Source organism: Tachypleus tridentatus, chromosome 6 (assembly GCF_004210375.1).
Source record: "Tachypleus tridentatus isolate NWPU-2018 chromosome 6, ASM421037v1, whole genome shotgun sequence".
Classification (NCBI taxonomy): domain Eukaryota; kingdom Metazoa; phylum Arthropoda; class Merostomata; order Xiphosura; family Limulidae; genus Tachypleus; species Tachypleus tridentatus.
Window position 1 is genome coordinate 61,056,826 of NC_134830.1, and position 26,581 is coordinate 61,083,406.

Sequence of the window (26,581 nt, forward strand, 5' to 3'; positions counted from 1 at the left end):
TTTTGTTGTTAATAGAGAGAGATCCAAGAAGCTTTCTGTGTTTTGTTCTATTAATAGAGAGAGATCCAAGAAGCTTTCTGTGTTTTGTTCTGTTAATAGAGAGAGAGCCAAGAAGCTTTCTGTGTTTTGTTCTGTTAATAGAGAGAGATCCAAGAAGCTTTCTGTGTTTTTCTATTAATAGAGAGAGAGCCAAGAAGCTTTATGTGTTTTGTTCTGTTGATAGAGAGAGAGCCAAAAGCTTTCTGTGTTTTGTTCTGTTGCTAGAGTGAGATCCAAGAAGCTTTCTGTGTTTTGTTCTATTAATAGAGAGAGAGCCAAGAAGCTTTCTGTGTTTTGTTCTATTAATAGAGAGAGAGCCAAGAAGCTTTCTGTGTTTTGTTCTGTTAATAAAGAGAGATCCAAGAAGCTTTCTGTGTTTTGTTCTATTAATAGAGAGAGAGCCAAGAAGCTTTATGTTTTGTTCTGTTAATAGAGAGAGAGCCAAGAAGCTTTATGTTTTGTTCTGTTAATAGAGAGAGAGCCAAGAAGCCTTCTGTGTTTTGTTCTGTTAATAGAGAGAGATCCAAGAAGCTTTCTGTGTTTTGTTCTATTAATAGAGAGAGATCCAAGAAGCTTTCTGTGTTTTGTTCTGTTAATAGAGAGAGAGCCAAGAAGCTTTCTGTGTTTTGTTCTGTTAATAGAGAGAGATCCAAGAAGCTTTCTGTGTTTTTTCTATTAATAGAGAGAGAGCCAAGAAGCTTTATGTGTTTTGTTCTGTTGATAGAGAGAGAGCCAAGAAGCTTTCTGTGTTTTGTTCTGTTAATAGAGAGATCAAAGAAGCTTTCTGTGTTTTGTTCTATTAATAGAGAGAGCCAAGAAGCTTTCTGTGTTTTGTTCTGTTAATAGAGAGAGAGCCAAGAAGCTTTCTGTGTTTTGTTCTGTTAATAGAGAGAGATCTTTCTGTGTTTTGTTCTATTAATAGAGAGAGATCCAAGAAGCTTTCTGTGTTTTGTTCTGTTAATAGAGAGATCCAAGAAGCTTTCTGTGTTTTGTTCTGTTAATAGAGAGAGAGCCAAGAAGCTTTCTGTGTTTTGTTCTGTTAATAGAGAGAGATCCAAGAAGCTTTCTGTGTTTTGTTCTATTAATAGAGAGAGAGCCAAGAAGCTTTCTGTGTTTTGTTCTGTTAATAGAGAGAGATCCAAGAAGCTTTCTGTGTTTTGTTCTGTTAATAGAGAGAGAGCCAAGAAGCTTTCTGTGTTTTGTTCTGTTAATAGAGAGAGAGCCAAGAAGCTTTCTGTGTTTTGTTCTGTTAATAGAGAGAGAGCCAAGAAGCCTTCTGTGTTTTGTTCTGTTAATAGAGAGATAGCCAAGAAGCTTTCTGTGTTTTGTTCTATTAATAGAGAGAGAGCCAAGAAGCTTTCTGTGTTTTGTTCTGTTAATAGAGAGAGAGCCAAGAAGCTTTCTGTGTTTTGTTCTATTAATAGAGAGAGAGCCAAAAAGCTTTCTGTGTTTTGTTCTGTTAATAGAGAGATAGCCAAGAAGCTTTCTGTGTTTTGTTCTATTAATAGAGAGAGAGCCAAAAAGCTTTCTGTGTTTTGTTCTGTTAATAGAGAGAGATCCAAGAAGCTTTCTGTGTTTTGTTCTGTTAATAGAGTGAGAACCAAGAAGCTTTCTGTGTTTTGTTCTGTTAATAGAGAGAGAGCCAAGAAGCTTTCTGTGTTTTGTTCTGTTAATAGAGAGAGAGCCAAGAAGCTTTCTGTGTTTTGTTCTGTTAATAGAGAGAGATCCAAGAAGCTTTCTGTGTTTTGTTCTGTTAATAGAGAGAGATCCAAGAAGCTTTCTGTGTTTTGTTCTGTTAATAGAGAGAGAGCAAGAAGCTTTCTGTGTTTTGTTCTGTTAATAGAGAGAGCCAGCCAAGCTTTCTGTGTTTTGTTCTGTTAATAGAGAGAGAGCCAAGAAGCTTTCTGTGTTTTGTTCTGTTGATAGAGAGATAGCCAAGAAGCTTTCTGTGTTTTGTTCTATTAATAGAGAGAGAGCCAAGAAGCTTTCTGTGTTTTGTTCTGTTAATAGAGAGAGATCCAAGAAGCTTTCTGTGTTTTGTTCTATTAATAGAGAGAGAGCCAAGAAGCTTTCTGTGTTTTGTTCTGTTAATAGAGAGATAGCCAAGAAGCTTTCTGTGTTTTGTTCTGTTAATAGAGAGAGCCAAAAGTGTTGTTTTGTTCTGTTAATAGAGAGAGAGCCAAGAAGCTTTCTGTGTTTTGTTCTGTTAATAGAGAGAGATCCAAGAAGCTTTCTGTGTTTTGTTCTGTTAATAGAGAGAGAGCCAAGAAGCTTTCTGTGTTTTGTTCTGTTAATAGAGAGAGAGCCAAGAAGCTTTCTGTGTTTTGTTCTGTTAATAGAGAGAGAGCCAAGAAGCTTTCTGTGTTTTGTTCTGTTAATAGAGAGAGATCCAAGAAGCTTTCTGTGTTTTGTTCTGTTAATAGAGAGAGAGCCAAGAAGCTTTCTGTGTTTTGTTCTGTTAATAGAGAGAGATCCAAGAAGCTTTCTGTGTTTTGTTCTGTTAATAGAGAGAGAGCCAAGAAGCTTTCTGTGTTTTGTTCTGTTAATAGAGAGAGAGCCAAGAAGCTTTCTGTGTTTTGTTCTGTTAATAGAGAGAGAGCCAAGAAGCTTTCTGTGTTTTGTTCTGTTAATAGAGAGAGATCCAAGAAGCTTTCTGTGTTTTGTTCTGTTAATAGAGAGAGATCCAAGAAGCTTTCTGTGTTTTGTTCTGTTAATAGAGAGAGAGCCAAGAAGCTTTCTGTGTTTTGTTCTGTTAATAGAGAGAGAGCCAAGAAGCTTTCTGTGTTTTGTTCTGTTAATAGAGAGAGAGCCAAGAAGCTTTCTGTGTTTTGTTCTGTTAATAGAGAGAGAGCCAAGAAGCTTTCTGTGTTTTGTTCTGTTAATAGAGAGAGAGCCAAGAAGCTTTCTGTGTTTTGTTCTGTTAATAGAGAGAGAGACAAGAAGCTTTCTGTGTTTTGTTCTGTTAATAGAGAGAGATCAAGAAGCTTTCTGTGTTTTGTTCTGTTAATAGAGAGAGAGCCAAGAAGCTTCTCTGTGTTTGTTCTGTAATAGAGAGAGAGCCAAGAAGCTTTCTGTGTTTTGTTCTGTTAATAGAGAGAGAGAGAGAGCCAAGAAGCTTTCTGTGTTTTGTTCTGTTAATAGAGAGAGAGCTTCCTGTGTTTGTTCTGTTAATAGAGAGAGAGCAAGAAGCTTTCTGTGTTTTGTTCTGTTAATAGAGAGAGATCCAAGAAGCTTTCTGTGTTTTGTTCTGTTAATAGAGAGAGAGCCAAGAAGCTTTCTGTGTTTTGTTCTGTTAATAGAGAGAGATCCAAGAAGCTTTCTGTGTTTTGTTCTGTTAATAGAGAGAGAGCCAAGAAGCTTTCTGTGTTTTGTTCTGTTAATAGAGAGAGATCCAAGAAGCTTTCTGTGTTTTGTTCTGTTAATAGAGAGAGAGCCAAGAAGCTTTCTGTGTTTTGTTCTGTTAATAGAGAGAGAGCCAAGAAGCTTTCTGTGTTTTGTTCTGTTAATAGAGAGAGATCCAAGAAGCTTTCTGTGTTTTGTTCTGTTAATAGAGAGAGCCAAGAAGCTTTCTGTGTTTTGTTCTGTTAATAGAGAGAGATCCAAGAAGCTTTCTGTGTTTTGTTCTGTTAATAGAGAGAGAGCCAAGAAGCTTTCTGTGTTTTGTTCTGTTAATAGAGAGAGATCCAAGAAGCTTTCTGTGTTTTGTTCTGTTAATAGAGAGAGATCCAAGAAGCTTTCTGTGTTTTGTTCTGTTAATAATAGAGAGAGCCAAGAAGCTTTCTGTGTTTTGTTCTGTTAATAGAGAGAGATCCAAGAAGCTTTCTGTGTTTTGTTCTGTTAATAGAGAGAGAGCCAAGAAGCTTTCTGTGTTTTGTTCTGTTAATAGAGAGAGAGACCAAGAAGCTTTCTGTGTTTTGTTCTGTTAATAGAGAGAGAGCCAAGAAGCTTTCTGTGTTTTGTTCTGTTAATAGAGAGAGAGCCAAGAAGCTTTCTGTGTTTTGTTCTGTTAATAGAGAGAGATCCAAGAAGCTTTCTGTGTTTTGTTCTATTAATAGAGAGAGAGCCAAGAAGCTTTCTGTGTTTTGTTCTGTTAATAGAGAGCCAAGAAGCTTTCTGTGTTTTGTTCTATTAATAGAGAGAGAGCCAAGAAGCTTTCTGTGTTTTGTTCTGTTAATAGAGAGAGAGCCAAGAAGCTTTCTGTGTTTTGTTCTGTTAATAGAGAGAGAGCCAAGAAGCTTTCTGTGTTTTGTTCTGTTAATAGAGAGAGAGCCAAGAAGCTTTCTGTGTTTTGTTCTGTTAATAGAGAGAGAGCCAAGAAGCTTTCTGTGTTTTGTTCTGTTAATAGAGAGAGATCCAAGAAGCTTTCTGTGTTTTGTTCTGTTAATAGAGAGAGAGCCAAGAAGCTTTCTGTGTTTTGTTCTGTTAATAGAGAGAGATCCAAGAAGCTTTCTGTGTTTTGTTCTGTTAATAGAGAGAGAGCCAAGAAGCTTTCTGTGTTTTGTTCTGTTAATAGAGAGAGATCCAAGAAGCTTTCTGTGTTTTGTTCTGTTAATAGAGAGAGAGCCAAGAAGCTTTCTGTGTTTTGTTCTGTTAATAGAGAGAGAGCCAAGAAGCTTTCTGTGTTTTGTTCTGTTAATAGAGAGAGAGCCAAGAAGCTTTCTGTGTTTTGTTCTGTTAATAGAGAGAGAGCCAAGAAGCTTTCTGTGTTTTGTTCTGTTAATAGAGAGAGAGCCAAAAGCTTTCTGTGTTTTGTTCTGTTAATAGAGAGAGATCCAAGAAGCTTTCTGTGTTTTGTTCTGTTAATAGAGAGAGATCCAAGAAGCTTTCTGTGTTTTGTTCTGTTAATAGAGAGAGAGCCAAGAAGCCTTCTGTGTTTTGTTCTGTTAATAGAGAGAGAGCCAAGAAGCTTTCTGTGTTTTGTTCTGTTAATAGAGAGAGAGCCAAGAAGCTTTCTGTGTTTTGTTCTGTTAATAGAGAGAGAGCCAAGAAGCTTTCTGTGTTTTGTTCTGTTAATAGAGAGAGATCCAAGAAGCTTTCTGTGTTTTGTTCTGTTAATAGAGAGAGATCCAAGAAGCTTTCTGTGTTTTGTTCTGTTAATAGAGAGAGAGCCAAGAAGCTTTCTGTGTTTTGTTCTGTTAATAGAGAGAGATCCAAGAAGCTTTCTGTGTTTTGTTCTGTTAATAGAGAGAGAGCCAAGAAGCTTTCTGTGTTTTGTTCTGTTAATAGAGAGAGATCCAAGAAGCTTTCTGTGTTTTGTTCTGTTAATAGAGAGAGAGCCAAGAAGCTTTCTGTGTTTTGTTCTGTTAATAGAGAGAGAGCCAAGAAGCTTTCTGTGTTTTGTTCTGTTAATAGAGAGAGATCCAAGAAGCTTTCTGTGTTTTGTTCTGTTAATAGAGAGAGAGCCAAGAAGCTTTCTGTGTTTTGTTCTGTTAATAGAGAGAGAGCCAAGAAGCTTTCTGTGTTTTGTTCTGTTAATAGAGAGAGAGCCAAGAAGCTTTCTGTGTTTTGTTCTGTTAATAGAGAGAGAGCCAAGAAGCTTTCTGTGTTTTGTTCTGTTAATAGAGAGAGAGCCAAGAAGCTTTCTGTGTTTTGTTCTGTTAATAGAGAGAGAGCCAAGAAGCTTTCTGTGTTTTGTTCTATTAATAGAGAGAGAGCCAAGAAGCTTTCTGTGTTTTGTTCTGTTAATAGAGAGAGAGCCAAGAAGCCTTCTGTGTTTTGTTCTGTTAATAGAGAGAGAGCCAAGAAGCTTTCTGTGTTTTGTTCTGTTAATAGAGAGAGAGCCAAGAAGCTTTCTGTGTTTTGTTCTGTTAATAGAGAGAGAGCCAAGAAGCTTTCTGTGTTTTGTTCTGTTAATAGAGAGAGAGCCAAGAAGCTTTCTGTGTTTTGTTCTGTTAATAGAGAGAGAGCCAAGAAGCTTTCTGTGTTTTGTTCTGTTAATAGAGAGAGAGCCAAGAAGCTTTCTGTGTTTTGTTCTGTTAATAGAGAGAGAGCCAAGAAGCTTTCTGTGTTTTGTTCTGTTAATAGAGAGAGAGCCAAGAAGCTTTCTGTGTTTTGTTCTGTTAATAGAGAGAGATCCAAGAAGCTTTCTGTGTTTTGTTCTGTTAATAGAGAGAGAGCCAAGAAGCTTTCTGTGTTTTGTTCTGTTAATAGAGAGAGAGCCAAGAAGCTTTCTGTGTTTTGTTCTGTTAATAGAGAGAGAGCCAAGAAGCTTTCTGTGTTTTGTTCTGTTAATAGAGAGAGAGCCAAGAAGCTTTCTGTGTTTTGTTCTGTTAATAGAGAGAGAGCCAAGAAGCTTTCTGTGTTTTGTTCTGTTAATAGAGAGAGAGCCAAGAAGCTTTCTGTGTTTTGTTCTGTTAATAGAGAGAGAGCCAAGAAGCTTTCTGTGTTTTGTTCTGTTAATAGAGAGAGAGCCAAGAAGCTTTCTGTGTTTTGTTCTGTTAATAGAGAGAGCCAAGAAGCTTTCTGTGTTTTGTTCTGTTAATAGAGAGAGAGCCAAGAAGCTTTCTGTGTTTTGTTCTGTTAATAGAGAGAGCCAAGAAGCTTTCTGTGTTTTGTTCTGTTAATAGAGAGAGCCAAAAAGCTTTCTGTGTTTTGTTCTGTTAATAGAGAGAGAGCCAAGAAGCTTTCTGTGTTTTGTTCTGTTAATAGAGAGAGAGCCAAGAAGCTTTCTGTGTTTTGTTCTGTTAATAGAGAGAGCCAAGAAGCTTTCTGTGTTTTGTTCTGTTAATAGAGAGAGAGCCAAGAAGCTTTCTGTGTTTTGTTCTGTTAATAGAGAGAGAGCCAAGAAGCTTTCTGTGTTTTGTTCTGTTAATAGAGAGAGAGCCAAGAAGCTTTCTGTGTTTTGTTCTGTTAATAGAGAGAGAGCCAAGAAGCTTTCTGTGTTTTGTTCTGTTAATAGAGAGAGAGCCAAGAAGCTTTCTGTGTTTTGTTCTGTTAATAGAGAGAGAGCCAAGAAGCTTTCTGTGTTTTGTTCTGTTAATAGAGAGAGCCAAGAAGCTTTCTGTGTTTTGTTCTGTTAATAGAGAGAGAGCCAAGAAGCTTTCTGTGTTTTGTTCTGTTAATAGAGAGAGATCCAAGAAGCTTTCTGTGTTTTGTTCTATTAATAGAGAGAGAGCCAAGAAGCTTTCTGTGTTTTGTTCTGTTAATAGAGAGAGAGCCAAGAAGCTTTCTGTGTTTTGTTCTGTTAATAGAGAGAGAGCCAAGAAGCTTTCTGTGTTTTGTTCTGTTAATAGAGAGAGAGCCAAGAAGCTTTCTGTGTTTTGTTCTGTTAATAGAGAGAGAGCCAAGAAGCTTTCTGTGTTTTGTTCTGTTAATAGAGAGAGATCCAAGAAGCCTTCTGTGTTTTGTTCTGTTAATAGAGAGAGAGCCAAGAAGCTTTCTGTGTTTTGTTCTGTTAATAGAGAGAGATCCAAGAAGCTTTCTGTGTTTTGTTCTGTTAATAGAGAGAGAGCCAAGAAGCTTTCTGTGTTTTGTTCTGTTAATAGAGAGAGATCCAAGAAGCTTTCTGTGTTTTGTTCTGTTAATAGAGAGAGAGCCAAGAAGCTTTCTGTGTTTTGTTCTGTTAATAGAGAGAGAGCCAAGAAGCTTTCTGTGTTTTGTTCTGTTAATAGAGAGAGATCCAAGAAGCTTTCTGTGTTTTGTTCTGTTAATAGAGAGAGATCCAAGAAGCTTTCTGTGTTTTGTTCTGTTAATAGAGAGAGAGCCAAGAAGCTTTCTGTGTTTTGTTCTGTTAATAGAGAGAGAGCCAAGAAGCTTTCTGTGTTTTGTTCTGTTAATAGAGAGAGAGCCAAGAAGCTTTCTGTGTTTTGTTCTGTTAATAGAGAGAGAGCCAAGAAGCTTTCTGTGTTTTGTTCTGTTAATAGAGAGAGAGCCAAGAAGCTTTCTGTGTTTTGTTCTGTTAATAGAGAGAGAGCCAAGAAGCTTTCTGTGTTTTGTTCTGTTAATAGAGAGAGAAGCCAAATAAGCTTTCTGTGTTTTGTTCTGTTAATAGAGAGAGAGCCAAGAAGCTTTCTGTGTTTTGTTCTGTTAATAGAGAGAGAGCCAAGAAGCTTTCTGTGTTTTGTTCTGTTAATAGAGAGAGAGCCAAGAAGCTTTCTGTGTTTTGTTCTGTTAATAGAGAGAGAGCCAAGAAGCTTTCTGTGTTTTGTTCTGTTAATAGAGAGAGAGCCAAGAAGCTTTCTGTGTTTTGTTCTGTTAATAGAGAGAGAGCCAAGAAGCTTTCTGTGTTTTGTTCTGTTAATAGAGAGAGATCCAAGAAGCTTTCTGTGTTTTGTTCTGTTAATAGAGAGAGAGCCAAGAAGCTTTCTGTGTTTTGTTCTGTTAATAGAGAGAGATCCAAGAAGCTTTCTGTGTTTTGTTCTGTTAATAGAGAGAGAGCCAAGAAGCTTTCTGTGTTTTGTTCTGTTAATAGAGAGAGAGCCAAGAAGCTTTCTGTGTTTTGTTCTGTTAATAGAGAGAGAGCCAAGAAGCTTTCTGTGTTTTGTTCTGTTAATAGAGAGAGAGCCAAGAAGCTTTCTGTGTTTTGTTCTGTTAATAGAGAGAGATCCAAGAAGCTTTCTGTGTTTTGTTCTGTTAATAGAGAGAGAGCCAAGAAGCTTTCTGTGTTTTGTTCTGTTAATAGAGAGAGAGCCAAGAAGCTTTCTGTGTTTTGTTCTGTTAATAGAGAGAGAGCCAAGAAGCTTTCTGTGTTTTGTTCTGTTAATAGAGAGAGAGCCAAGAAGCTTTCTGTGTTTTGTTCTGTTAATAGAGAGAATAAGAAGCTTTCTGTGTTTTGTTCTGTTAATAGAGAGAGAGCCAAGAAGCTTTCTGTGTTTTGTTCTGTTAATAGAGAGAGAGCCAAGAAGCTTTCTGTGTTTTGTTCTGTTAATAGAGAGAGAAGAGCTTTCTGTGTTTTGTTCTGTTAGAGAGATCCAAGAAGCTTTCTGTGTTTTGTTCTGTTAATAGAGAGAGAGCCAAGAAGCTTTCTGTGTTTTGTTCTGTTAATAGAGAGAGAGCCAAGAAGCTTTCTGTGTTTTGTTCTGTTAATAGAGAGAGAGCCAAGAAGCTTTCTGTGTTTTGTTCTGTTAATAGAGAGAGAGCCAAGAAGCTTTCTGTGTTTTGTTCTGTTAATAGAGAGAGAGCCAAGAAGCTTTCTGTGTTTTGTTCTGTTAATAGAGAGAGAGCCAAGAAGCTTTCTGTGTTTTGTTCTGTTAATAGAGAGAGATCCAAGAAGCTTTCTGTGTTTTGTTCTGTTAATAGAGAGAGATCCAAGAAGCTTTCTGTGTTTTGTTCTGTTAATAGAGAGAGAGCCAAGAAGCTTTCTGTGTTTTGTTCTGTTAATAGAGAGAGATCCAAGAAGCTTTCTGTGTTTTGTTCTATTAATAGAGAGAGATCCAAGAAGCTTTCTGTGTTTTGTTCTGTTAATAGAGAGAGAGCCAAGAAGCTTTCTGTGTTTTGTTCTGTTAATAGAGAGAGAGCCAAGAAGCTTTCTGTGTTTTGTTCTGTTAATAGAGAGAGAGCCAAGAAGCTTTCTGTGTTTTGTTCTATTAATAGAGAGAGAGCCAAGAAGCTTTCTGTGTTTTGTTCTGTTAATAGAGAGAGAGCCAAGAAGCTTTCTGTGTTTTGTTCTGTTAATAGAGAGAGAGCCAAGAAGCTTTCTGTGTTTTGTTCTGTTAATAGAGAGAGAGCCAAGAAGCTTTCTGTGTTTTGTTCTGTTAATAGAGAGAGAGCCAAGAAGCTTTCTGTGTTTTGTTCTGTTAATAGAGAGAGAGCCAAGAAGCTTTCTGTGTTTTGTTCTGTTAATAGAGAGAGAGCCAAGAAGCTTTCTGTGTTTTGTTCTGTTAATAGAGAGAGAGCCAAGAAGCTTTCTGTGTTTTGTTCTGTTAATAGAGAGAGAGCCAAGAAGCTTTCTGTGTTTTGTTCTGTTAATAGAGAGAGATCCAAGAAGCTTTCTGTGTTTTGTTCTGTTAATAGAGAGAGAGCCAAGAAGCTTTCTGTGTTTTGTTCTGTTAATAGAGAGAGATCCAAGAAGCTTTCTGTGTTTTGTTCTGTTAATAGAGAGAGAGCCAAGAAGCTTTCTGTGTTTTGTTCTGTTAATAGAGAGAGAGCCAAGAAGCTTTCTGTGTTTTGTTCTGTTAATAGAGAGAGAGCCAAGAAGCTTTCTGTGTTTTGTTCTGTTAATAGAGAGAGAGCCAAGAAGCTTTCTGTGTTTTGTTCTGTTAATAGAGAGAGAGCCAAGAAGCTTTCTGTGTTTTGTTCTGTTAATAGAGAGAGAGCCAAGAAGCTTTCTGTGTTTTGTTCTGTTAATAGAGAGAGAGCCAAGAAGCTTTCTGTGTTTTGTTCTGTTAATAGAGAGAGAGCCAAGAAGCTTTCTGTGTTTTGTTCTGTTAATAGAGAGAGAGCCAAGAAGCTTTCTGTGTTTTGTTCTGTTAATAGAGAGAGAGCCAAGAAGCTTTCTGTGTTTTGTTCTGTTAATAGAGAGAGAGCCAAGAAGCTTTCTGTGTTTTGTTCTGTTAATAGAGAGAGAGCCAAGAAGCTTTCTGTGTTTTGTTCTGTTAATAGAGAGAGAGCCAAGAAGCTTTCTGTGTTTTGTTCTGTTAATAGAGAGAGAGCCAAGAAGCTTTCTGTGTTTTGTTCTGTTAATAGAGAGAGATCCAAGAAGCTTTCTGTGTTTTGTTCTGTTAATAGAGAGAGAGCCAAGAAGCTTTCTGTGTTTTGTTCTGTTAATAGAGAGAGAGCCAAGAAGCTTTCTGTGTTTTGTTCTGTTAATAGAGAGAGATCCAAGAAGCTTTCTGTGTTTTGTTCTATTAATAGAGAGAGATCCAAGAAGCTTTCTGTGTTTTGTTCTGTTAATAGAGAGAGATCCAAGAAGCTTTCTGTGTTTTGTTCTGTTAATAGAGAGAGATCCAAGAAGCTTTCTGTGTTTTGTTCTGTTAATAGAGAGAGAGCCAAGAAGCTTTCTGTGTTTTGTTCTGTTAATAGAGAGAGAGCCAAGAAGCTTTCTGTGTTTTGTTCTGTTAATAGAGAGAGAGCCAAGAAGCTTTCTGTGTTTTGTTCTGTTAATAGAGAGAGAGCCAAGAAGCTTTCTGTGTTTTGTTCTGTTAATAGAGAGAGAGCCAAGAAGCTTTCTGTGTTTTGTTCTGTTAATAGAGAGAGAGCCAAGAAGCTTTCTGTGTTTTGTTCTGTTAATAGAGAGAGAGCCAAGAAGCTTTCTGTGTTTTGTTCTGTTAATAGAGAGAGAGCCAAGAAGCTTTCTGTGTTTTGTTCTGTTAATAGAGAGAGAGCCAAGAAGCTTTCTGTGTTTTTTCTATTAATAGAGAGAGAGCCAAGAAGCTTTCTGTGTTTTGTTCTGTTAATAGAGAGAGAGCCAAGAAGCTTTCTGTGTTTTGTTCTGTTAATAGAGAGAGATCCAAGAAGCTTTCTGTGTTTTGTTCTGTTAATAGAGAGAGATCCAAGAAGCTTTCTGTGTTTTGTTCTGTTAATAGAGAGAGAGCCAAGAAGCTTTCTGTGTTTTGTTCTGTTAATAGAGAGAGATCCAAGAAGCTTTCTGTGTTTTGTTCTGTTAATAGAGAGAGAGCCAAGAAGCTTTCTGTGTTTTGTTCTGTTAATAGAGAGAGAGCCAAGAAGCTTTCTGTGTTTTGTTCTGTTAATAGAGAGAGATCCAAGAAGCTTTCTGTGTTTTGTTCTGTTAATAGAGAGAGAGCCAAGAAGCTTTCTGTGTTTTGTTCTGTTAATAGAGAGAGAGCCAAGAAGCTTTCTGTGTTTTGTTCTGTTAATAGAGAGAGATCCAAGAAGCTTTCTGTGTTTTGTTCTGTTAATAGAGAGAGAAAGAAGCTTTCTGTGTTTTGTTCTGTTAATAGAGAGAGAGCCAAGAAGCTTTCTGTGTTTTGTTCTGTTAATAGAGAGAGAGCCAAGAAGCTTTCTGTGTTTTGTTCTGTTAATAGAGAGAGAGCCAAGAAGCTTTCTGTGTTTTGTTCTGTTAATAGAGAGAGATCCAAGAAGCTTTCTGTGTTTTGTTCTGTTAATAGAGAGAGAGCCAAGAAGCTTTCTGTGTTTTGTTCTGTTAATAGAGAGAGAGCCAAGAAGCTTTCTGTGTTTTGTTCTGTTAATAGAGAGAGATCCAAGAAGCTTTCTGTGTTTTGTTCTGTTAATAGAGAGAGAGCCAAGAAGCTTTCTGTGTTTTGTTCTGTTAATAGAGAGAGATCCAAGAAGCTTTCTGTGTTTTGTTCTGTTAATAGAGAGAGAGCCAAGAAGCTTTCTGTGTTTTGTTCTGTTAATAGAGAGAGATCCAAGAAGCTTTCTGTGTTTTGTTCTGTTAATAGAGAGAGAGATCCAAGAAGCTTTCTGTGTTTTGTTCTGTTAATAGAGAGAGATCCAAGAAGCTTTCTGTGTTTTGTTCTGTTAATAGAGAGAGATCCAAGAAGCTTTCTGTGTTTTGTTCTGTTAATAGAGAGAGAGCCAAGAAGCTTTCTGTGTTTTGTTCTGTTAATAGAGAGAGAGCCAAGAAGCTTTCTGTGTTTTGTTCTGTTAATAGAGAGAGAGCCAAGAAGCTTTCTGTGTTTTGTTCTGTTAATAGAGAGAGAGCCAAGAAGCTTTCTGTGTTTTGTTCTGTTAATAGAGAGAGAGCCAAAAAGCTTTCTGTGTTTTGTTCTGTTAATAGAGAGAGAGCCAAGAAGCTTTCTGTGTTTTGTTCTATTAATAGAGAGAGAGCCAAGAAGCTTTCTGTGTTTTGTTCTGTTAATAGAGAGAGAGCCAAGAAGCTTTCTGTGTTTTGTTCTGTTAATAGAGAGAGAGCCAAGAAGCTTTCTGTGTTTTGTTCTGTTAATAGAGAGAGATCCAAGAAGCTTTCTGTGTTTTGTTCTGTTAATAGAGAGAGAGCCAAGAAGCTTTCTGTGTTTTGTTCTGTTAATAGAGAGAGAGCCAAGAAGCTTTCTGTGTTTTGTTCTGTTAATAGAGAGAGATCCAAGAAGCTTTCTGTGTTTTGTTCTGTTAATAGAGAGAGATCCAAGAAGCTTTCTGTGTTTTGTTCTGTTAATAGAGAGAGAGCCAAGAAGCTTTCTGTGTTTTGTTCTGTTAATAGAGAGAGATCCAAGAAGCTTTCTGTGTTTTGTTCTGTTAATAGAGAGAGAGCCAAGAAGCTTTCTGTGTTTTGTTCTGTTAATAGAGAGAGATCCAAGAAGCTTTCTGTGTTTTGTTCTGTTAATAGAGAGAGATCCAAGAAGCTTTCTGTGTTTTGTTCTGTTAATAGAGAGAGAGCCAAGAAGCTTTCTGTGTTTTGTTCTGTTAATAGAGAGAGAGCCAAGAAGCTTTCTGTGTTTTGTTCTGTTAATAGAGAGAGAGCCAAGAAGCTTTCTGTGTTTTGTTCTGTTAATAGAGAGAGAGCCAAGAAGCTTTCTGTGTTTTGTTCTATTAATAGAGAGAGAGCCAAAAAGCTTTCTGTGTTTTGTTCTGTTAATAGAGAGAGAGCCAAGAAGCTTTCTGTGTTTTGTTCTATTAATAGAGAGAGAGCCAAAAGCTTTCTGTGTTTTGTTCTGTTAATAGAGAGATAGCCAAGAAGCTTTCTGTGTTTTGTTCTATTAATAGAGAGAGAGCCAAAAAGCTTTCTGTGTTTTGTTCTGTTAATAGAGAGAGAGCCAAGAAGCTTTCTGTGTTTTGTTCTGTTAATAGAGAGAGAGCCAAGAAGCTTTCTGTGTTTTGTTCTGTTAATAGAGAGAGAGCCAAGAAGCTTTCTGTGTTTTGTTCTGTTAATAGAGAGAGAGCCAAGAAGCTTTCTGTGTTTTGTTCTGTTAATAGAGAGAGATCCAAGAAGCTTTCTGTGTTTTGTTCTATTAATAGAGAGAGAGACAAGAAGCTTTCTGTGTTTTGTTCTGTTAATAAAGAGAGATTTAAGAAGCTTTCTGTGTTTTGTTCTGTTAATAGAGAGAGATCCAAGAAGCTTTCTGTGTTTTGTTCTGTTAATAGAGAGAGAGCCAAGAAGCTTTCTGTGTTTTGTTCTGTTAATAGAGAGAGATCCAAGAAGCTTTCTGTGTTTTGTTCTGTTAATAGAGAGAGAGCCAAGAAGCTTTCTGTGTTTTGTTCTGTTAATAGAGAGAGAGCCAAGAAGCTTTCTGTGTTTTGTTCTGTTAATAGAGAGAGAGCCAAGAAGCTTTCTGTGTTTTGTTCTGTTAATAGAGAGAGAGCCAAGAAGCTTTCTGTGTTTTGTTCTATTAATAGAGAGAGAGCCAAGAAGCTTTCTGTGTTTTGTTCTGTTAATAGAGAGATAGCCAAGAAGCTTTCTGTGTTTTGTTCTATTAATAGAGAGAGAGCCAAAAAGCTTTCTGTGTTTTGTTCTGTTAATAGAGAGAGCCAAGAAGCTTTCTGTGTTTTGTTCTGTTAATAGAGAGAGAAAAGCTTTCAAATAGAGAGAAAGCTTTCTGTGTTTTGTTCTGTTAATAGAGAGAGAGCCAAGAAGCTTTCTGTGTTTTGTTCTGTTAATAGAGAGAGAGCCAAGAAGCTTTCTGTGTTTTGTTCTGTTAATAGAGAGAGATCCAAGAAGCTTTCTGTGTTTTGTTCTGTTAATAGAGAGAGAGCCAAGAAGCTTTCTGTGTTTTGTTCTGTTAATAGAGAGAGAGCCAAGAAGCTTTCTGTGTTTTGTTCTGTTAATAGAGAGAGAGCCAAGAAGCTTTCTGTGTTTTGTTCTGTTAATAGAGAGAGAGCCAAGAAGCTTTCTGTGTTTTGTTCTGTTAATAGAGAGAGAGCCAAGAAGCTTTCTGTGTTTTGTTCTGTTAATAGAGAGAGAGCCAAGAAGCTTTCTGTGTTTTGTTCTGTTAATAGAGAGAGAGCCAAGAAGCTTTCTGTGTTTTGTTCTGTTAATAGAGAGAGAGCCAAGAAGCTTTCTGTGTTTTGTTCTGTTAATAGAGAGAGAGCCAAGAAGCTTTCTGTGTTTTGTTCTGTTAATAGAGAGAGAGCCAAGAAGCTTTCTGTGTTTTGTTCTGTTAATAGAGAGAGAAGCTTTCTGTGTTTTGTTCTGTTAATAGAAGCCAAAAGCTTTCTGTGTTTTGTTCTGTTAATAGAGAGAGAGCCAAAAGCTTTCTGTGTTTTGTTCTGTTAATAGAGAGAGAGCCAAGAAGCTTTCTGTGTTTTGTTCTGTTAATAGAGAGAGAGCCAAGAAGCTTTCTGTGTTTTGTTCTGTTAATAGAGAGAGATCCAAGAAGCTTTGTTTTGTTGTGTTTTGTTCTGTTAATTAATAGAGAGAGCCAAGAAGCTTTCTGTGTTTTGTTCTGTTAATAGAGAGAGAGCCAAGAAGCTTTCTGTGTTTTGTTCTGTTAATAGAGAGAGATCCAAGAAGCTTTCTGTGTTTTGTTCTGTTAATAGAGAGAGAGCCAAGAAGCTTTCTGTGTTTTGTTCTGTTAATAGAGAGAGAGCCAAGAAGCTTTCTGTGTTTTGTTCTGTTAATAGAGAGAGATCCAAGAAGCTTTCTGTGTTTTGTTCTGTTAATAGAGAGAGAGCCAAGAAGCTTTCTGTGTTTTGTTCTGTTAATAGAGAGAGAGCCAAGAAGCTTTCTGTGTTTTGTTCTGTTAATAGAGAGAGAGCCAAGAAGCTTTCTGTGTTTTGTTCTGTTAATAGAGAGAGATCCAAGAAGCTTTCTGTGTTTTGTTCTGTTAATAGAGAGAGAGCCAAGAAGCTTTCTGTGTTTTGTTCTGTTAATAGAGAGAGAGAGTCCAAGAAGCTTTCTGTGTTTTGTTCTGTTAAGAAGCTTTCTGTGTTTTGTTCTGTTAATAGAGAGAGAGCCAAGAAGCTTTCTGTGTTTTGTTCTGTTAATAGAGAGAGCCAAGAAGCTTTCTGTGTTTTGTTCTGTTAATAGAGAGAGAGCCAAGAAGCTTTCTGTGTTTTGTTCTGTTAATAGAGAGAGAGCCAAGAAGCTTTCTGTGTTTTGTTCTGTTAATAGAGAGAGAGCCAAGAAGCTTTCTGTGTTTTGTTCTGTTAATAGAGAGAGAGCCAAGAAGCCAAGAAGCTTTCTGTGTTTTGTTCTGTTAATAGAGAGAGAGCCAAGAAGCTTTCTGTGTTTTGTTCTGTTAATAGAGAGAGAGCCAAGAAGCTTTCTGTGTTTTGTTCTGTTAATAGAGAGAGAGCCAAGAAGCTTTCTGTGTTTTGTTCTGTTAATAGAGAGAGAGCCAAGAAGCTTTCTGTGTTTTGTTCTGTTAATAGAGAGAGAGCCAAGAAGCTTTCTGTGTTTTGTTCTGTTAATAGAGAGAGAGCCAAGAAGCTTTCTGTGTTTTGTTCTGTTAATAGAGAGAGATTTTCTGTGTTTTGTTCTGTTAATAGAGAGAGAGCCAAGAAGCTTTCTGTGTTTTGTTCTGTTAATAGAGAGAGAGCCAAGAAGCTTTCTGTGTTTTGTTCTGTTAATAGAGAGAGAGCCAAGAAGCTTTCTGTGTTTTGTTCTGTTAATAGAGAGAGAGCCAAGAAGCTTTCTGTGTTTTGTTCTGTTAATAGAGAGAGAGCCAAGAAGCTTTCTGTGTTTTGTTCTGTTAATAGAGAGAGAGCCAAGAAGCTTTCTGTGTTTTGTTCTGTTAATAGAGAGAGAGCCAAGAAGCTTTCTGTGTTTTGTTCTGTTAATAGAGAGAGAGCCAAGAAGCTTTCTGTGTTTTGTTCTGTTAATAGAGAGAGAGCCAAGAAGCTTTCTGTGTTTTGTTCTGTTAATAGAGAGAGATAAGAAGCTTTCTGTGTTTTGTTCTATTAATAGAGAGAGCCAAAAGCTTTCTGTGTTTTGTTCTGTTAATAGAGAGAGCCAAGAAGCTTTCTGTGTTTTGTTCTGTTAATAGAGAGAGATCCAAAAAGCTTTCTGTGTTTTGTTCTGTTAATAGAGAGAGAGCCAAGAAGCTTTCTGTGTTTTGTTCTGTTAATAGAGAGAGAGCCAAGAAGCTTTCTGTGTTTTGTTCTGTTAATAGAGAGAGAGCCAAGAAGCTTTCTGTGTTTTGTTCTGTTAATAGAGAGAGATCCAAGAAGCTTTCTGTGTTTTGTTCTGTTAATAGAGAGAGATCCAAGAAGCTTTCTGTGTTTTGTTCTGTTAATAGAGAGAGAGCCAAGAAGCTTTCTGTGTTTTGTTCTGTTAATAGAGAGAGAGCCAAGAAGCTTTCTGTGTTTTGTTCTGTTATAGATAGAGAGAGAGTGTCCAAGAAGCTTTCTGTGTTTTGTTCTGTTAATAGAGAGAGAGCCAAGAAGCTTTCTGTGTTTTGTTCTGTTAATAGAGAGAGAGCCAAGAAGCTTTCTGTGTTTTGTTCTGTTAATAGAGAGAGAGCCAAGAAGCTTTCTGTGTTTTGTTCTGTTAATAGAGAGAGAGCAAGAAGCTTTCTGTGTTTTGTTCTGTTAATAGAGAGAGAGCCAAGAAGCTTTCTGTGTTTTGTTCTGTTAATAGAGAGAGAAGAAGCCAAGCTTTCTGTGTTTTGTTCTGTTAATAGAGAGAGAGACCAAGAAGCTTTCTGTGTTTTGTTCTGTTAATAGAGAGAGATCCAAGAAGCTTTCTGTGTTTTGTTCTGTTAATAGAGAGAGAGCCAAGAAGCTTTCTGTGTTTTGTTCTGTTAATAGAGAGAGATCCAAGAAGCTTTCTGTGTTTTGTTCTGTTAATAGAGAGAGAGCCAAGAAGCTTTCTGTGTTTTGTTCTGTTAATAGAGAGAGAGCCAAGAAGCTTTCTGTGTTTTGTTCTGTTAATAGAGAGAGATAAGAAGCTTTCTGTGTTTTGTTCTGTTAATAGAGAGAGAGCCAAGAAGCTTTCTGTGTTTTGTTCTGTTAATAGAGAGAGATCCAAGAAGCTTTCTGTGTTTTGTTCTGTTAATAGAGAGAGATCAAGAAGCTTTCTGTGTTTTGTTCTGTTAATAGAGAGAGATCCAAGAAGCTTTCTGTGTTTTGTTCTGTTAATAGAGAGAGAGCCAAGAAGCTTTCTGTGTTTTGTTCTGTTAATAGAGAGAGAGCCAAGAAGCTTTCTGTGTTTTGTTCTGTTAATAGAGAGAGAGCCAAGAAGCTTTCTGTGTTTTGTTCTGTTAATAGAGAGAGATCCAAGAAGCTTTCTGTGTTTTGTTCTGTTAATAGAGAGAGAGCCAAGAAGCTTTCTGTGTTTTGTTCTGTTAATAGAGAGAGAGCCAAGAAGCTTTCTGTGTTTTGTTCTGTTAATAGAGAGAGAGCCAAGAAGCTTTCTGTGTTTTGTTCTGTTAATAGAGAGAGAGCCAAGAAGCTTTCTGTGTTTTGTTCTGTTAATAGAGAGAGAGCCAAGAAGCTTTCTGTGTTTTGTTCTGTTAATAGAGAGAGAGCCAAGAAGCTTTCTGTGTTTTGTTCTGTTAATAGAGAGAGAGCCAAGAAGCTTTCTGTGTTTTGTTCTGTTAATAGAGAGAGAGCCAAGAAGCTTTCTGTGTTTTGTTCTGTTAATAGAGAGAGAGCCAAGAAGCTTTCTGTGTTTTGTTCTGTTAATAGAGAGAGAGCCAAGAAGCTTTCTGTGTTTTGTTCTGTTAATAGAGAGAGATCCAAGAAGCTTTCTGTGTTTTGTTCTGTTAATAGAGAGAGATCCAAGAAGCTTTCTGTGTTTTGTTCTGTTAATAGAGAGAGAGCCAAGAAGCTTTCTGTGTTTTGTTCTGTTAATAGAGAGAGAGATCAAGAAGCTTTCTGTGTTTTGTTCTGTTAATAGAGAGAGAGCCAAGAAGCTTTCTGTGTTTTGTTCTGTTAATAGAGAGAGAGCCAAGAAGCTTTCTGTGTTTTGTTCTGTTAATAGAGAGAGAGCCAAGAAGCTTTCTGTGTTTTGTTCTGTTAATAGAGAGAGAGCCAAGAAGCTTTCTGTGTTTTGTTCTGTTAATAGAGAGAGAGCCAAGAAGCTTTCTGTGTTTTGTTCTGTTAATAGAGAGAGAGCCAAGAAGCTTTCTGTGTTTTGTTCTGTTAATAGAGAGAGAGCCAAGAAGCTTTCTGTGTTTTGTTCTGTTAATAGAGAGAGCCAAGAAGCTTTCTGTGTTTTGTTCTGTTAATAGAGAGAGAGCCAAGAAGCTTTCTGTGTTTTGTTCTGTTAATAGAGAGAGAGCCAAGAAGCTTTCTGTGTTTTGTTCTGTTAATAGAGAGAGAGCCAAGAAGCTTTCTGTGTTTTGTTCTGTTAATAGAGAGAGAGCCAAGAAGCTTTCTGTGTTTTGTTCTGTTAATAGAGAGAGATCCAAGAAGCTTTCTGTGTTTTGTTCTGTTAATAGAGAGAGAGCCAAGAAGCTTTCTGTGTTTTGTTCTGTTAATAGAGAGAGAGCCAAGAAGCTTTCTGTGTTTTGTTCTGTTAATAGAGAGAGAGTGTTTTGTTCAAGAAGCTTTCTGTGTTTTGTTCTGTTAATAGAGAGAGAGCCAAGAAGCTTTCTGTGTTTTGTTCTGTTAATAGAGAGAGATCCAAGAAGCTTTCTGTGTTTTGTTCTGTTAATAGAGAGAGATCCAAGAAGCTTTCTGTGTTTTGTTCTGTTAATAGAGAGAGAGCCAAGAAGCTTTCTGTGTTTTGTTCTGTTAATAGAGAGAGAGCCAAGAAGCTTTCTGTGTTTTGTTCTGTTAATAGAGAGAGAGCCAAGAAGCTTTCTGTGTTTTGTTCTGTTAATAGAGAGAGAGCCAAGAAGCTTTCTGTGTTTTGTTCTGTTAATAGAGAGAGAGCCAAGAAGCTTTCTGTGTTTTGTTCTGTTAATAGAGAGAGAGCCAAGAAGCTTTCTGTGTTTTGTTCTGTTAATAGAGAGAGAGCCAAGAAGCTTTCTGTGTTTTGTTCTGTTAATAGAGAGAGAGCCAAGAAGCTTTCTGTGTTTTGTTCTGTTAATAGAGAGAGAGAGAGAGCAAGAAGCTTTCTGTGTTTTGTTCTGTTAATAGAGAGAGAGCCAAGAAGCTTTCTGTGTTTTGTTCTGTTAATAGAGAGAGAAGCTTTCTGTGTTTTGTTCTGTTAAGAGAGAGAGAAAGAAGCTTTCTGTGTTTTGTTCTGTTAATAGAGAGAGAGCCAAGAAGCTTTCTGTGTTTTGTTCTGTTAATAGAGAGAGAGCCAAGAAGCTTTCTGTGTTTTGTTCTGTTAATAGAGAGAGAGCCAAGAAGCTTTCTGTGTTTTGTTCTGTTAATAGAGAGAGAGAGCAAGAAGCTTTCTGTGTTTTGTTCTGTTAATAGAGAGAGAGCCAAGAAGCCTTCTGTGTTTTGTTCTGTTAATAGAGAGAGAGCCAAGAAGCTTTCTGTGTTTTGTTCTGTTAATAGAGAGAGAAAGAAGCTTTCTGTGTTTTGTTCTGTTAATAGAGAGAGCCAAGAAGCTTTCTGTGTTTTGTTCTGTTAATAGAGAGAGAGCCAAGAAGCTTTCTGTGTTTTGTTCTGTTAATAGAGAGAGCCAAGAAGCTTTCTGTGTTTTGTTCTGTTAATAGAGAGAGATCCAAGAAGCTTTCTGTGTTTTGTTCTGTTAATAGAGAGAGAGCCAAGAAGCTTTCTGTGTTTTGTTCTGTTAATAGAGAGAGAGCCAAGAAGCTTTCTGTGTTTTGTTCTGTTAATAGAGAGAGAGCCAAGAAGCTTTCTGTGTTTTGTTCTGTTAATAGAGAGAGAGCCAAGAAGCTTTCTGTGTTTTGTTCTGTTAATAGAGAGAGAGCCAAGAAGCTTTCTGTGTTTTGTTCTGTTAATAGAGAGAGAGCCAAGAAGCTTTCTGTGTTTTGTTCTGTTAATAGAGAGAGAGCCAAGAAGCTTTCTGTGTTTTGTTCTGTTAATAGAGAGAGAGCCAAGAAGCTTTCTGTGTTTTGTTCTGTTAATAGAGAGAGAGCCAAGAAGCTTTCTGTGTTTTGTTCTGTTAATAGAGAGAGAGCCAAGAAGCTTTCTGTGTTTTGTTCTGTTAATAGAGAGAGAGCCAAGAAGCTTTCTGTGTTTTGTTCTGTTAATAGAGAGAGATCCAAGAAGCTTTCTGTGTTTTGTTCTGTTAATAGAGAGAGAGCCAAGAAGCTTTCTGTGTTTTGTTCTGTTAATAGAGAGAGAGCCAAGAAGCTTTCTGTGTTTTGTTCTGTTAATAGAGAGAGATCCAAGAAGCTTTCTGTGTTTTGTTCTGTTAATAGAGAGAGAGCCAAGAAGCTTTCTGTGTTTTGTTCTGTTAATAGAGAGAGATCCAAGAAGCTTTCTGTGTTTTGTTCTGTTAATAGAGAGAGAGCCAAGAAGCTTTCTGTGTTTTGTTCTGTTAATAGAGAGAGAGCCAAGAAGCTTTCTGTGTTTTGTTCTGTTAATAGAGAGAGAGCCAAGAAGCTTTCTGTGTTTTGTTCTGTTAATAGAGAGAGAGCCAAGAAGCTTTCTGTGTTTTGTTCTGTTAATAGAGAGAGAGCCAAGAAGCTTTCTGTGTTTTGTTCTGTTAATAGAGAGAGAGCCAAGAAGCTTTCTGTGTTTTGTTCTGTTAATAGAGAGAGAGCCAAGAAGCTTTCTGTGTTTTGTTCTGTTAATAGAGAGAGATCCAAGAAGCTTTCTGTGTTTTGTTCTGTTAATAGAGAGAGAGCCAAGAAGCTTTCTGTGTTTTGTTCTGTTAATAGAGAGAGAGCCAAGAAGCTTTCTGTGTTTTGTTCTGTTAATAGAGAGAGAGCCAAGAAGCTTTCTGTGTTTTGTTCTGTTAATAGAGAGAGATCCAAGAAGCTTTCTGTGTTTTGTTCTGTTAATAGAGAGAGAAGCCTGTGTTTTGTTCTGTTAATAGAGAGAGCCAAGAAGCTTTCTGTGTTTTGTTCTGTTAATAGAGAGAGAGCCAAGAAGCTTTCTGTGTTTTGTTCTGTTAATAGAGAGAGAGCCAAGAAGCTTTCTGTGTTTTGTTCTGTTAATAGAGAGAGAGCCAAGAAGCTTTCTGTGTTTTGTTCTGTTAATAGAGAGAGAGCCAAGAAGCTTTCTGTGTTTTGTTCTGTTAATAGAGAGAGAGCCAAGAAGCTTTCTGTGTTTTGTTCTGTTAATAGAGAGAGAGCCAAGAAGCTTTCTGTGTTTTGTTCTGTTAATAGAGAGAGAGCCAAGAAGCTTTCTGTGTTTTGTTCTGTTAATAGAGAGAGAGCCAAGAAGCTTTCTGTGTTTTGTTCTGTTAATAGAGAGAGAACCAAGAAGCTTTCTGTGTTTTGTTCTGTTAATAGAGAGAGATCCAAGAAGCTTTCTGTGTTTTGTTCTGTTAATAGAGAGAGAGCCAAGAAGCTTTCTGTGTTTTGTTCTGTTAATAGAGAGAGATCCAAGAAGCTTTCTGTGTTTTGTTCTGTTAATAGAGAGAGAGCCAAGAAGCTTTCTGTGTTTTGTTCTGTTAATAGAGAGAGATCCAAGAAGCTTTCTGTGTTTTGTTCTGTTAATAGAGAGAGAGCCAAGAAGCTTTCTGTGTTTTGTTCTGTTAATAGAGAGAGATCCAAGAAGCTTTCTGTGTTTTGTTCTGTTAATAGAGAGAGATCCAAGAAGCTTTCTGTGTTTTGTTCTATTAATAGAGAGAGAGCCAAGAAGCTTTCTGTGTTTTGTTCTGTTAATAGAGAGAGATCCAAGAAGCTTTCTGTGTTTTGTTCTGTTAATAGAGAGAGATCCAAGAAGCTTTCTGTGTTTTGTTCTGTTAATAGAGAGAGAGCCAAGAAGCTTTCTGTGTTTTGTTCTGTTAATAGAGAGAGAGCCAAGAAGCTTTCTGTGTTTTGTTCTGTTAATAGAGAGAGAGCCAAGAAGCTTTCTGTGTTTTGTTCTGTTAATAGAGAGAGATCCAAGAAGCTTTCTGTGTTTTGTTCTATTAATAGAGAGAGATCCAAGAAGCTTTCTGTGTTTTGTTCTGTTAATAGAGAGAGAGCCAAGAAGCTTTCTGTGTTTTGTTCTGTTAATAGAGAGAGATCCAAGAAGCTTTCTGTGTTTTGTTCTATTAATAGAGAGAGAGCCAAGAAGCTTTCTGTGTTTTGTTCTGTTAATAGAGAGAGAGCCAAGAAGCTTTCTGTGTTTTGTTCTGTTAATAGAGAGAGATCCAAGAAGCTTTCTGTGTTTTGTTCTGTTAATAGAGAGAGATCCAAGAAGCTTTCTGTGTTTTGTTCTGTTAATAGAGAGAGAGCCAAGAAGCTTTCTGTGTTTTGTTCTATTAATAGAGAGAGAGCCAAGAAGCTTTCTGTGTTTTGTTCTGTTAAGAGAGAGATCCAAGAAGCTTTCTGTGTTTTGTTCTGTTAATAGAGAGAGAGCCAAGAAGCTTTCTGTGTTTTGTTCTGTTAATAGAGAGAGAGCCAAGAAGCTTTCTGTTAATAGAGAGAGAGCCAAGAAGCTTTCTGTGTTTTGTTCTGTTAATAGAGAGAGATCCAAGAAGCTTTCTGTGTTTTGTTCTGTTAATAGAGAGAGATCCAAGAAGCTTTCTGTGTTTTGTTCTGTTAATAGAGAGAGAGCCAAGAAGCTTTCTGTGTTTTGTTCTGTTAATAGAGAGAGAGCCAAGAAGCTTTCTGTGTTTTGTTCTATTAATAGAGAGAGAGCCAAGAAGCTTTCTGTGTTTTGTTCTGTTAATAGAGAGAGAGCCAAGAAGCTTTCTGTGTTTTGTTCTGTTAATAGAGAGAGATCCAAGAAGCTTTCTGTGTTTTGTTCTATTAATAGAGAGAGAGCCAAGAAGCTTTCTGTGTTTTGTTCTGTTAATAAAGAGAGATTTAAGAAGCTTTCTGTGTTTTGTTCTGTTACTAGAGTGAGATCCAAGAAGCTTTCTGTGTTTTGTTCTATTAATAGAGAGAGAGCCAAGAAGCTTTCTGTGTTTTGTTCTGTTAATAGAGAGAGATCCAAGAAGCTTTCTGTGTTTTGTTCTGTTAATAGAGAGAGAGCCAAGAAGCTTTCTGTGTTTTGTTCTGTTAATAGAGAGAGAGCCAAGAAGCTTTCTGTGTTTTGTTCTGTTAATAGAGAGATCCAAGAAGCTTTCTGTGTTTTGTTCTGTTAATAGAGAGAGAGCCAAGAAGCTTTCTGTGTTTTGTTCTGTTAATAGAGAGAGAGCCAAGAAGCTTTCTGTGTTTTGTTCTGTTAATAGAGAGAGATCCAAGAAGCTTTCTGTGTTTTGTTCTGTTAATAGAGAGAGATCCAAGAAGCTTTCTGTGTTTTGTTCTGTTAATAGAGAGAGAGCCAAGAAGCTTTCTGTGTTTTGTTCTGTTAATAGAGAGAGAGCCAAGAAGCTTTCTGTGTTTTGTTCTGTTAATAGAGAGAGAGCCAAGAAGCTTTCTGTGTTTTGTTCTGTTAATAGAGAGAGATCCAAGAAGCTTTCTGTGTTTTGTTCTGTTAATAGAGAGAGAAGAAGCTTTCTGTGTTTTGTTCTGTGTTTTGTTCTGTTAATAGAGAGAGATCCAAGAAGCTTTCTGTGTTTTGTTCTGTTAATAGAGAGAGAGCCAAGAAGCTTTCTGTGTTTTGTTCTGTTAATAGAGAGAGAGCCAAGAAGCTTTCTGTGTTTTGTTCTGTTGCTAGAGTGAGATCCAAGAAGCTTTCTGTGTTTTGTTCTATTAATAGAGAGAGAGCCAAGAAGCTTTCTGTGTTTTGTTCTGTTAATAAAGAGAGATCCAAGAAGCTTTCTGTGTTTTGTTCTGTTAATAGAGAGAGATCCAAGAAGCTTTCTGTGTTTTGTTCTGTTAATAGAGAGAGAGCCAAGAAGCTTTCTGTTTTTGTTCTGTTAATAGAGAGAGATCCAAGAAGCTTTCTGTGTTTTGTTCTGTTAATAGAGAGAGAGCCAAGAAGCTTTCTGTGTTTTGTTCTGTTAATAGAGAGAGAGCCAAGAAGCCTTCTGTGTTTTGTTCTGTTAATAGAGAGAGAGCCAAGAAGCCTTCTGTTTTGTTCTGTTAATAGAGAAAGAGCCAAGAAGTTTTCTGTGTTTTGTTCTATTAATAGAGAGAGAGCCAAGAAGCTTTCTGTGTTTTGTTCTGTTAATAGAGAGATAGCCAAGAAGCCTTCTGTGTTTTGTTCTATTAATAGAGAGAGAGCCAAAAAGCTTTCTGTGTTTTGCTCTGTTGATAGAGAGATAGCCAAGAAGCCTTCTGTGTTTTGTTCTATTAATAGAGAGAGAGCCAAAAAGCTTTCTGTGTTTTGTTCTGTTAATAGAGAGATAGCCAAGAAGCTTTCTGTGTTTTGTTCTATTAATAGAGAGAGAGCCAAAAAGCTTTCTGTGTTTTGTTCTGTTAATAGAGAGAGAGCCAAGAAACCTTCTGTGTTTTGTTCTGTTAATAGAGAGAGATCCAAGAAGCTTTCTGTGTTTTGTTCTGTTAATAGAGAGAGAGCCAAGAAGCCTTCTGTGTTTTGTTCTGTTAATAGAGAGAGAGCCAAGAAGCTTTCTGTGTTTTGTTCTGTTAATAGAGAGAGAGCCAAGAAGCCTTCTGTGTTTTGTTCTGTTAATAGAGAGAGAGCCAAGAAGCTTTCTGTGTTTTGTTCTGTTAATAGAGAGATAGCCAAGAAGCCTTCTGTGTTTTGTTCTATTAATAGAGAGAGAGCCAAAAGCTTTCTGTGTTTTGTTCTGTTAATAGAGAGAGAGCCAAGAAGCCTTCTGTGTTTTGTTCTGTTAATAGAGAGAGAGCCAAGAAGCTTTCTGTTTTGTTCTGTTTATAGAGAGAGAGCCAAGAAGCTTTCTGTGCTTTGTTCTGTTAATAAAGAGAGATCCAAGTAGCTTTCTGTGTTTTGTTCTGTTAATAGAGAGATAGCCAAGAAGCCTTCTGTGTTTTGTTCTATTAATAGAGAGAGAGCCAAAAAGCTTTCTGTGTTTTGCTCTGTTGATAGAGAGAATAAAGAAGCCTTCTGTGTTTTGTTCTATTAATAGAGAGAGAGCCAAAAAGCTTTCTGTGTTTTGTTCTGTTAATAGAGAGATAGCCAAGAAGCTTTCTGTGTTTTGTTCTGTTAATAGAGAGAGAGACAAGAAGCTTTATGTTTTGTTCTGTTAATAGAGAGAGAGCCAAGAAGCCTTCTGTGTTTTGTTCTGTTAATGGAGAGATAGCCAAGAAGCCTTCTGTGTTTTGTTCTATTAATAGAGAGAGAGCCAAAAAGCTTTCTGTGTTTTGCTCTGTTGATAGAGAGATAGCCAAGAAGCCTTCTGTGTTTTGTTCTATTAATAGAGAGAGAGCCAAAAAGCTTTCTGTGTTTTGTTCTGTTAATAGAGAGAGATCCAAGAAGTTCTGTGTTTTGTTCTATTAATAGAGAGAGAGCCAAAAAGCTTTCTGTGTTTTGTTCTGTTAATAGAGAGAGATCCAAGAAGCTTTCTGTGTTTTGTTCTATTAATAGAGAGAGATCCAAGAAGCTTTCTGTGTTTTGTTCTGTTAATAGAGAGAGAGCCAAGAAGCCTTCTGTGTTTTGTTCTGTTAATAGAGAGAGAGCCAAGAAGCTTTCTGTTTTGTTCTGTTTATAGAGAGAGATCCAAGAAGCTTTCTGTGTTTTGTTCTGTTAATAGAGAAAGATCCATGAAGCTTTCTGTGTTTTGTTCTATTAAGAGAGAGAGATCCAAGAAGCTTTCTGTGTTTTGTTTTATTAAAAGAGAGAGATTCAAAAAGCTTTTTGTTTTTCTTTCAGTGGCTAAGCGGTATGTCTGCGGACTTACAGCGCTAAAAACCGAGTTTTGATATCCGTGGTGGGCAGAGCACAGATAGCCCATTGTATAGCTTTGTGCTTAATT

The 26,581-nt window shown here is 37.1% G+C and overlaps 1 protein-coding gene across 1 annotated transcript in view; it reads right to left on the bottom strand.

The window, feature by feature from the left end:
• Positions 1 to 26,581, bottom strand: part of LOC143251625 (sodium-coupled monocarboxylate transporter 1-like) — an 85,113-nt gene that overhangs the window by 25,275 nt on the left and 33,257 nt on the right. The window lies entirely within an intron of this gene.